Here is an 11,711-nt window from a genome sequence, read left to right as displayed (position 1 = left end):
GCGCGCCCCGCGGGACTGCGCGCAACGCTGCGCGGGGAGAGAGGAGAAGGAGGAGGAGGAGGAGGAGGAGGAGGAGGAGGAAAGGCGGCTTCGACTGCCATCTCTTGGGGGCTCGGGAGAGTGCCGCGGGGGGCACTCGGCCGCCGGGACAAAGTTTGCGCGGCCCCCGGGCAGGTTTTACGCGTCCCTTTCATTTCGGTATTTTGAATTACAATTTTTAAACGCTTTTTTTTTTTTTTAATGATGATGATTATTTTTTAGCTTTTTTTTTTTTTTTTTGGTCCTTTTATTTTCTTTTTCTTGGAAACGCCCCGCGGGGGGGGTGCGGTGAGGACCTCGCCCGGCCGCTGTGCACCCCCCCCTCCAGGCACGGGCACTTTGAAGCACTTCGGGTCTATGGGGCGAGTGAGTGCTCAGTGCGCCCCGAGCGCTGCTGCTACGCGGAAACTCCGCCCTCCTCCCGTCCCGGAGGCGGCAGCGGAGGGTGTCAGTGCCGGGCACGGCCGAGGGCACCGCGGGGCTCCCGGTGCCTCGCCCGGAGCTCGGTGCCCCCATCCCCGAGCCTCCCCCGGCCCCGCTCGCCCCGTGGCAATGAGCGCACGGCCGTGCGGCAGCTGCTCCCGCAGCCCCGAGTAACTCTTTTGGAAAAGAGCTGTGGGGGGAAGAGTGAAAGGAGAAAGAAAGACTGTTCATTTTTTTTTTTTCCTTTGGTGCCATTTTGGATGTCATCTGTTACCTTGGTGACTGTGCTCAGCCCCCAAAGCCCCTGGATTGTTAGGGAAAAAAAAAAAAAAAAAAAAAAGCATGCTATTTCTGCACCGTCATTTATCACTGTCACCGCATAATGATTCCCCTCGCAGCTCCTTATTGATGTTTGTAATTGCATTATCTCATAAAGGGAGGGGGTGGGGGCCGCGGTGATCAATGGGGCCGCGCCGAGCACGTCGGGGTCAGGGGCTGCGGGGGGCAGCGGGGCACCCCGGTCCCCCCCGCTGCCAACAAGTCCGGTGCGCCCGGAGCGGGACCGGTCCTGGGGACCCCCGGAGCGGGGCCGGGAGGGGGTGAGGGTAAAGGCCCCACCCAGGGCAATGGGAGCGGGGTTCCATTGAGTCGGACGGGGGAAAAAAAAATAAAGGACTGGTCAGTTCTTGCCCCGAAGCACTGCTGGGCCGCTACCTGCCCCGGGGCGGGAATCTGTGTTCTTTGGGAGCTGTTTCTGCCGAGCAGCGCCGAGAAAAGCCCCAAAGCCGGGCAGCAGCAGCGCGCCGAGCCGAGCCTTCCGCCTGCCCTCCTCTCTTATCCTGCTCTCTCCCCCCTACACCCCCCCGCCCCACGGAGCTTTCTTTCCCCAGCTCGCCGCCACCAACTCCGCTCCTTCCTCTCCCCGCGTTCCGCGGAACGAACTCCGCTCCCTGCTCCTCGAAGTGACGGAAGGAGCCGTTCCCCTCCGTTCTCCCCGCAAAACCCCGCGCCCGGGGGCTGCGGGGCGGAAGGTGCCGAGCCCTCAGCGCTGCGCTCCGGGGCTGCCACCTCGATCCCCTCGCGCTGTGTTTTCTCCCTCCGCCTTCGCCCGGGGCCGAGGGTCGCGCTCCCGTCGGGCTCCGCCGAAACGCCGCTCCTCCGCTCCGGCACAAACAGCCGCGTTTCCGAATTAACTTTACGACTGCTCCGCTTTGCCGGAGCCCGGCGACGGGGCGAGGAGATTTCAGGTGGGAACGAACCCAAAGTCGCAGTTTTTCCCCCCCGCTCTCGGGTCCGACGGTTCGCAGTTCGGCGCTTCTTACAAAATAAATAACGCCGAGAGCCCCGGCCCAAGGTTAAATGAGTGAGAAATGGGTCTCGTTGCAGAAATTATTTATTTATAGAACGAAGATGATTAAAACATAAAAAAAAAAAAGAAAACCCGCACAAACTGCAGCTGCAACAAAAAAAAAAAAAAAAGAAAAAAAAAAAAAAAAAACCCGCCGTGATTTACGATTATTAAATCTTTGATTGCCACGTTAATGTTTCTTTTTCTACCTTTCATTTGCATTTTAATCTATCGAATCTTTACAATTCCGCTGCCTCCAACCCCGGTGATTGATGACACATCTGAAAAGGGGAAAAAAAACGCGCAGCGTTCCGGGCGGGCTCCGCTCTGTCCCCCCCCTCGGCCGCTCCCCACCACGTTCAAGCGGGCAGCGCCAATTAATTACGCCTTTTTAAATGTCAAAGGTATAAATAAAAGTCCCCCCTTCCCCCCCCCCCCACCTCGCCTTACCCCTCGCCCCGAATGGGGATGTTTATTCCCAGCCGCTCGGTTTCAAGCAAGGAGGGATCACCCCGCTAAAACGCTATGAAAAGGAACGTAGGCGCAGCTCCGCGGTGTGAATAAATACGGACGGACGAACCTTCACCTATGGAATAGGGGGGAAAGGAGCTGCGAGGGCGCATCGCAGCGCTGTGATGCGGTTCGCCTCTATGCCCCCCTCCCGCCTCCCCAAAATGAGGGTGAGGGTGTCAGGGTGCGGGCAGCCTGGAGGGGGGGGGGTGGGGAGACCCAAAAAGGGCTCAGGGCCACCCGCTTGGGGGGGACTCAGAGGAGACACCCAGCCCGTAGGGGAGCACCCATCCGGGGGTGCCCATAGGGACGCTTTGGGGCTCGGCACCTGCGGCCAGGGAGCGCCCAGCGGAGGCCGGGGGCTCCATCAGAAAGATAACGACCGCAGCTCGAGCTAAATGCTCCAGCCCGTGGCTGGTCAGTGCTTTATTTATCAGTGCGAGCGACGTGGAGAGCCGAGAGCCGTCTCCAGACCGCAGCGATCCGTCTCGGTTAGCGCGGTGCTACGGACGGGACGCGCACACGGAGCCCCGGGGGGTGCCCCTCGGCTCCTCTCTGCTCTCAGGGTGAGACGAGGAGCGGGGCTGCGAGGTGAGAGCGGCCCTGGGCCCTCCGCTGCGCCCCAGCCCTGCCCGCAGCCACGGCCACAGCGCCGCGCAAATCCCGCGCAGCGCCGTCTGCCCACGTCGGGGAGCGTCCCGCTGCCGGCCCGGCGAGCCGCCCGTCTCTGTTCAAAGGCCGATCTCCTAATCGTTTCCAGAGCTTCAAAGCCATGAAGCTGTATGAAAGAAACCCAAAGAAAAGAGGTTTTCTCCGCGCCGGGTCCGCCGCTCGCTGGGGCGGGGAAGGGGAGCCCCGATCCCGGGAGAGACGCGCTGGGAATCGGGCGCTGATACGGCGTACGCGAAAAATGTAAACAGATTTCGTTTCTGAAAGGGTATGGTAAAGTGGTGGTAATTATGTGTAATTAATGCTGAAGGGAAAATGAACACATAATAGGTTCCAAAGATTAAACCATCTGTAACTATCAGGGGAACTTTTAAAGTTTCCTTCTCTTTCTCTTGTTTTTTTTTTTTTTCTGTATTTTTTTTTCTTTTTAAAAGACGCCCATTTCTTTCCGCCGAGCATTTTCAGAGGGGAAAAATTCGTGCTCCGAAGTGAGAAACGAACCCTGGAGGGTTCCAGGGCTTCTCCCCCCACAACTTCGCAAGTCGCCCAATGCAGAAACAAACCGAAAGGTGACTGCAGCCCCGACTGACGTTTGCGGCGCGTCACGTAGCTGGGCGCCGGCTTTGCGCTTTTCATTACTCGCAATTTTCACTAAGAAATGTTAAGATAAAGCGCAGGCATTCCCACGCATTCTTTACCTATCTACTTTATTTTATTCTTTTCCTGGCGCGCGTTTTATTGGAGCCTCCTCGATCCGCTTCGCTTCCCAGGTAGCGCACACACACCGGAGCCGATCTGCTTTCCCAGCAGCACGTTTGCAGGGTGGGACCGTTCCGCGCAGCCCCAGCGCACGGGAATGCGCACCTCTTTAGGTCTTCTCCTGCTCTCTCGATTGGAGCTGGCCGAAGCACACCCCGTGCTTTTACCGTTTGCCAAGACGGGAACGGGGCTATCGTCTTTGCAATTGCACCGAGTTTACCAAAACCCTGCGAACAGCTGCCGAGGCACCGCGTGAGCTGCGGCTCCGCTCACACCGTGCGTTTCCCACCGCGTAACTCTGCGCGGTGCGGAGCAGCCTCCCCGAGTCACCTGGATGCTTCTCTCTGAGACCGATGCTTTGGGGGGCGGAGGGGCTCACACCGCCCCGGTGACTCCTGCATCCACCCCAGGGGCAGAAATGGGGCTGCTGCCCTCGGTCCCAGTTCCAGCACGGCGCTCAACGTGGTTGAGATGTTTCCTCCACCTTCCTCTTCTATGTGGGGTGAGGTTTGGGCCGTCTCCCCACAAGTCCCCGTTTATTGCTTTGCAGGGCACATTTGTAAGCCATTGGAACCGCTTTTAGAAACCCATCCCTCACGGAGCTTTATGCACGGTTAAACCCTCGGAGTAATAACGCTCGGACTCCTTCCTCGCCTCAGAGGCCGAGCCCCAGCCCGGGGACCGGTACAGCAGCACCTGACCCTGCAGCAATACCGGGGCTTGCTCCTGCCCTGCTCGAGCTCAAGCTGCGGTGGCTCTGCGCTCCTCCGGCCGCTGCACGGGAAGGGCTGCGTGGGTTCTGAGCTCCCCAGAACTTCCCCTGCTGCAGGGCGGGCGCCATCGGGACGGGATGCAAGAGGCATCCGCTTGGCTGGGGGTGGCTCAGCCCTACGGGTGGGAGCTGCGAGGCCCCGCTGGTGTCAGGGAACAGCAGACCCTAGCGCATCCTTCTGCGTGCCTCAGTTTCCCCGTCGCTGGGGGCTGGCAGCAGCGGGTGGTGCCCAGGGGCTGAGGCACCTGAGCAGAATTAACAGCTGAGCTTTGTTAATCAGGGAATCGGCAGCTCCTCCCTGATGGCACCAGCCCTCCCACCTGGCACATCGGCCCTCCTGGCAACCCCCTGCTCTTACAAAAAGTTTTCTTGATTGGAACTCGTTAGTGCCCTCTCCTTTCACTGATTTGCCCAGGTTTGGCTTTTTGCTGAGTACAGCTGTGAATCGGTCAGGCCTTTGTTCTGGTGGGATACTGCTGGAAGGTGGTTGGTGTTTATTGGGGGATGTTGGCCAAAATGTGATCAGGAGAAGAGCTTCATCTGCAGCAGACTGAAAGGTGAGGGCTCAGCCCTACTCAGCATCTCCTTGAGCCTCTGCTGAGCCTGGCAGCAGTGGGGACCAGGCTCCCTGTGGGCTGTGTTTAGCTGGCGACAGCCTTAGCTCTGCTCTGGGATAGTGTGTCCAGGCAGCGACCCCAAAGTACTGGAGAAACCTTAATGGGAATCCCCATCTGAGTGCAGACACATGCTGGGAGCAGCTGGGAGATCTTTGTGCTGGGGAGGAGGAGGAGGGAGTCCCCTTCCCAAAACCTGTGAGGCTGCCACTGCCTGCAGGTCAGGCTGGGCTGGGGACCCCTTATATTGTTCGTGTAATGTAGGTGCTGGAGGCTCTTTTCCTTGGCGAAGCATTCTCATGCTAGAGAACAGCTCTGCTGCAAGGGACAAGGCAATTGCAGCTTGTTTATTTAAAATTTTATTATTATTATTATTTTGGTGTGGGTCTTGCTTAGCATCCAAGCAAGGAGATGCGTCAACAGCTGCAGGACCTCCTCTGTTAGAGCAAGTCCTGTGTTAGGGCAGGTCCTTGTCCTCACCACCACTACTGCCAAAGGGGAACCAAAGGGGAGCAGACATGAACCTGAGAGAGAGGGATGTGCCATAAATCTGCCCTGAGCAGCACAGAGCTGCAGCCTGCTGGTGGACGTGGCCCAGCTTTGCTTTGGGTGGCCTTAGCATGTTGCTGCATCATTGCAGCCCCAGTCCCACCTTCCTCCCCTTGCAGTCCCCCAGGTGGGTGAGCTATGAGCCCGGTGATCAATGCACATTAGTGAGTTATCTTCTTGAAAGCAGCCTGGGTTCTGCCTTTGGAAGGCCTGCTGCTCTGCTGATGCAGTGTAAGGTTGCCGTGCCCACAGCTCCAGCTGCGAGGTTGGGGATTTCAGCCCCTCCTGCAGCAGGGTCACAGGGAACAGCCCCACCTGCTGAAAAACCATCCTTATGGAGAAGGCTCCTTCAGCCCCAGAGCTTGTCTTTTGCCCAGTCACTTGAGCTACGTACCCTCCCACCACACACCTATCAAAGACAGTCAGTATCAACCATATAGCAAGGGGAGAAAAGGTTTTGGAAGGTGTTGAATGGAGCTGTTGTTTCCCTGCTGATGTGCTGCTCCTGCATGGCACATGGTCATGCTTGCTGGGCCTGAGGTTTATATAGTTGGACTGCAGCCTTTGAGAAAGCTGAATTTGCTTTAGATTACTGAAATTAGACACTTATAATCCAAAGTAGCAGCCTAGGGGCTCTCTGGTGTGTTATCCTTCACTCTCAGTCCTTCGCTTTGTAGTGTCAATGGAGTAATTTGTTAAGAAAGTAGGAATATAAGGCAGTAATTCTGAAACCAAGGAGGAACACCGAGCAGCCCTGTGTTTTGCCAGCACATCTCACCGAGGATGACAGTGCCTCTCCCGGAGGTAGCTCTTGGGAGCAAGGCTTTGTCCCATTTTGGTTTTGGAAGTTACGATGGAAGTGCTGTTGTGCTCCTGGAGGTGTTTGGTGGCAGCCCTGCTCTCCTCGCCCAGCGGGTGGGACATTTGCAGCACGGTGGGCAGCAGGAGGGAGACTTCTTCCTTCTCACCCCTCTCCACCTCTCCCTGGATGGGATCTGCTGGCACAGCTCTACTGGCTTTGAAGCCTGTCTCTATTAACTGAGGGTCTGACTCCTTGCATTTCTAGCTTGGCAAGCAGCCTTCCAATCATCCAGCTTCTCTTGCTGGTGGTGTTGGGTTGTGTGTGCGGATACTTGTGAGAGGCTAACGGAATATGAAATCTCTTAGGTGGGGTGGATGCTGCAAAATTTGCAAGGGAAATCCGGCAGACACATGGAAAATATTGAGACTCGTTCTCCAGCCGAGCTGTTCCTCTCCTGCTCCTTATCAGCAGTGTGCACCCCATGCCTGCTTCCTGCACCACGAGGAGTAGGAAGGGCCGCCGGGGTCAGACCCCCTTACAGCCATGTCACCTGTTGGGTCGTGTTGGATTTAGATCCATCTTCATGTAGCTTGACGTATTGGAGATGCTCCAGCTGCGACCTGTGCTACGCATGTCCTGCTGTAAGACAAACTGGCTCACGATGGGATGCAGAAACACGGCTTCAGAAGGAAGCACTTCTCTGATAATCCTCCTTCAGCACAGCTCCGTGCTGCTGCTGCCTTGGCATGGGAGGGGGCTGTGGCTTTGCTATCCATTTTCTAAGGCCCTTGGCTTACCAGGCTGTGCTTTATGCAAGCAGAGAAGCTTCAAATGCTTTTGGAGTGATTGGGATAAGCTGACCAAAGGTCCCCTCTGCACCTCTCCCTCTGCAGCAGGACTTGGAACTTACATGTGTGAAGGAAAAACCAACGTATTAATTTACTGTTGTTGTTGCATAGTGGGATTTATGCATTCCGTTCCCTTACTGATAATTGGAGATTATCACATCAGGGCTCTCATATCACTAATAGAATAAACCCTTAAATGGCAAAACACTTAATCGCTGCCAATTAAAAGGCCTCTTCCTCCTCGTGCTTGCGCCGTGGAGTGCACAGATAGAGAATCCCAGGGAGAGCTGTCTCTGGTTGGCACCGAGGGGCACGGGGGATGTGGCTGGAGATGGACATGGCCCACATGTCGGAAGGAGGGAGGTGGGATCCTCCCTCGCCTTCTTCCACCTGATTGCTGTGGTGACCCCCAGAGGTGTTTGCACATGGGCACTTCCCTGGCTGGACGTCAGGGCACCGTGCTCCTTCCCTCTCGGAAGCGTTTTGCAAACCCAGAAAGGATGCAGTCGGCTGCTATGGGAATGTAGGTTTATTTACTCACCCTCCCCTGCAACTCTCAGATTTTCAGTGACTAAAGCTCCCTCCAAACGTAGTTTTCAAACTTTTTGCTAAAACAGAGCCCCATAGGCCAAATTTAGCACCGAGAAGGCATCATATGGATCATATGAAAGGCTGGGAATAAAATTAATTAATGCATGGATTACAATGACCTATAAATGTCATTGTTTCATCTCAAAGATATATTGGTACTGTAATTTTTACTTAACTCTTTCAAAGGACCACATGTGAGCACGGCTGAATGGATACGGAAATTATTTATACGGCATGTTAAAGGGACATTAAAGCATTTCGTAGCATGTGGTAGGCCTCTCAGCGAGGCGAGAGGCACAGATCAGCTATCCAGCTGTGGTGTGCTGCTCTGGCTGTGCCAGAGCCACCAGATGATGCACTTTCCTGCCTGTCTCCGAAATAAACGCGAGCAGGAGCGCGATCCCCAGCTTTACATCTGCGGTGGGGACAAGTGGAGGTTCCATCTTCCAGCCTTTTCCCTGCCGGTTCTGTGTCCTCGCTGTATCTTCTGCCTCAGGGCTGATGGAAAGCAGTGGTTTGCCCCATAGCAGGTAGGCAGCGGTCTTTGCGCACAGGAAATCCAGCGGCTTTCGGAGATCAGTGGCTTGTGGCTGCTGCCCGCTGTGGTGATGGTGGGGGTTAACGAGCCCTTTGTAGCTGTTCCTCCTCTGCAAAAGAATAAAAAAGGATAAGGAGCGAGCATCCAGCCTGTATGGGAGGTGGCCATATCCTCTGCCCTCCTGCTGGGTCTCTTCCCAGCTCTTGCGGTGAGCCTGCTCTTCAGCAAGCACCGGCTGCGAGTAGGTTACATGGATACACAACATGCATTTAGAGATGGAATACAGATGCAGATTTTGTTATTAAATATACGCGCGTGTGTAAAATACGCTGGATATATGCTATATGTATGCAATATGTGTGCATATATATGCAAAAAAATGTTATATATACACATGAAAAGAGAGCCGATGTGGACCAGAGCCCTTCTGGGATGCAGGGAGCAAAGGGGAATGGGTGACTCACAGCTGGTGGGACGCGTGGGAGAAGCTGCAGCTGATGAACCTCCTTGGTCGCTTCCCAAGGGGTGCATTTTGACCCCCCAAAAAGCTGCTGGAGGAAGTCAGGGGGTAGGCTCAGCCACATACCGCCTGTGGATGGAAAATAATGACTGTGAACCATGGCAGCAACCCAGAGGAGCCTGCTGGTGACATCATAAACCAACAGCTTTGCCCTCCGGGTTTATGGTGATGTCATCACAACACCCTGATGGAGAGCGCGTTTGACCCCGCACTTCACATTCGGCCATCATTTATCTGATAATCTATACGTGTGGGGCCACTGTGAGCTGCTTTGTGTATGTGCGGGGTCAAAAGCAGCGGCTGGAGCCTCGCAGGGGCTGGGGGAGAGCTGGTGCTTTTGCTGGTGTAATGGTATGAACCTCAGCGTGAGTCTGATGAACAGTTTGGGCCGACACAGAACTACTTGTGTCTGAATGGCTGGGGAGGTGGATCTTGTCTCTTAGGAGGAAAGCTGAGTGTTTTTGGGTGGTGTTGAGACATCCCTACGTGGTGCACAGAAGATGGGCAGAGATGCTCGAGGTCCAGTTTTGATCATGCTTGACTGTAACTGGGCCTAAAGCACAGTGAGATCTTAAAACCAAAGCGTAATTTCAGGCTGAACACCTCCAATACATATCAGCTGGGGCTTTGGTGCCCAAGTAGCTTTTGAAAACTTGTCTTGGTCACTCTGAACCAAAACAATGCTGGCCTTTGGAAAACTCTGCACAGCGCCTGTGCTGACATTAGGCTGTGTGCTCAGCTCACAGACCGTGGGTAGGGGAAAAACTTGCTTAACATTCACCAGAGCAGCTGTGGAGTGAGATTGGGTGACGTGCTCAGTAGGATAAAAAAAAATTACAGCGGGATAGTTTACGTTCAATTTTAACTGTATTTGACACTGCGATTTTCTTCTTTGGGATTTACATAATGGAGAAGATTGTAATGCAACACTGCTGCTGTAAGTACCCTTCGGATGGCACCTTTGCTTTGAAAACAGTGCGGTCAGATTGATTCTTGTTGAAGATTGCAGAAATTATAAACAAGGAAGCGACAAGGCGCAGGGCGAGATGGAGCTGCTGATGTGAAGGGTGAAATAGATCCCCGAGTCCTTACTGGGGCTCCTGAACAAGCCGAGTTGCGCTGTGGCCATATTAGTGTGGAAAACGCTGTCCGTGTAACTGGGAACCATAGGTTCCCCCTCTCAGATTCCTCTCTATTAGTAGGGTATAAAAAGGTATCGGTTTCCAAAGTAACCGTAACAACATGTTTTCGTGAGTTCCTGTTGAGGAGCCAAAAACCTTTGTGAGTAATAAATCAAGCGGTTTATATCTCTGAACTTAAATCTTTTATTGGTTACTGATTAACTTAACTGTGCTGCCTGACAGATCTTCATAATAAATAAGCTAACCAGCGAGCACTTAAAAATCAAGCTAACTTCGTTCAAAGGAGTATCACTAAAACACGATCTACGTTATAATGAATTTGGCAGTCAGCATGGGGTAATGTGCATGTTTCAACATGAATCTAAAACCCAGAAATCACAAGGTATGGGGGGTAATAAAAAGATTGCTCTGCAACCGCTTTAAACACACCTACGTGTTGGTGTTTATCAGCAGCGTTACTGGAAAATGGATGAAGAATCAGCACTGTCCTTCGGAAGGAGAGAATAGTGGCAAAATATCTACGAGGCATCAGTGCTGAGGTTGCCCATGAGGAGATAATTTTGCCAGTAGATTGTGTGATTTTTAAAGCATCTCTCTGCGTGTGTCCCGTAAACGTGGCTATATCCCCCACGGGGCCGGGGTTTTGCTGGCTGAATTTTGGGAGGCTCTCTTTTTTTTCCTCCCCGTATTTTGGTGGAAGGCTTAAGGCAAGCTGTTGGCTTCCACAGTGAGTCTACATTTGAATGAATTAAACTGTTGACAGTTAAATTGTACTAAGTAGCTTCGATATAAAAGATGATTCCCAGATTTTTTCCATCCAACTTTAAATAAATAAATAAATAATGAAGAAGAAAGGATCCGAGGAGCTCCGTTCTAAACATCTGTCTGGGCAGATGTCAAAACGCGGAGCGTTACTGCTCTGCACTGCGAGTGTATGACACCACGTTATTGCTCTTGGCTTAAATATTTGCCGTGGATTTGAGGGTCTATTGAAACGAAATCTCTGAGAGCACAAACTCGTACTTTTTGTCACAGAGCAAGCGCCTGTGTGGATCCAGTTCCAGAGTAAATACTGGAGAACAGCACAACGTCTTTTACGCCTTATTCACATCACAGGGGTATTTATACAGAGGGAATTACAGACACGCGGCTGCGGAAAGATTTGGAAGGTTTGTTTTTTTGTAAATGAATTTTAGCGGACAAGCTCCTTTTGAAGTAAGATCACATCGTTCAGAATTGCTCTGGATAAAATCATCGGCGTGGAGCTGTGTGTTAGCCAGCTGATTATAATCTGATACAATCATCTGCATTTCTTCAAGAAACGAGAGATAGACAGTGTCAAGGGCGTTACGAATCCAGCGGTAATTTGGGGAATTGAGCTAGAATGAGGCAGCGTTTATAATGCTAATATTCTAGAAACACGTTGCTTAATTTTTGTTTCCAGATTGCATATATTAACCCATTTTATTAACCTGTCTATAGCCTTGATTCAATAAACCATTCCTATTCAGCATAGCTCTGAAGCATATGTTTGCCTTTAAACACATGCTTAAATCCCATTGACTTTTTAATGCTTAAAGTTAAGCA

The sequence above is a fragment of the Numida meleagris genome, chromosome 3 (assembly GCF_002078875.1).
Source record: "Numida meleagris isolate 19003 breed g44 Domestic line chromosome 3, NumMel1.0, whole genome shotgun sequence".
In the NCBI taxonomy this organism is placed as follows: domain Eukaryota; kingdom Metazoa; phylum Chordata; class Aves; order Galliformes; family Numididae; genus Numida; species Numida meleagris.
This window is presented reverse-complemented; position numbering follows the sequence as displayed.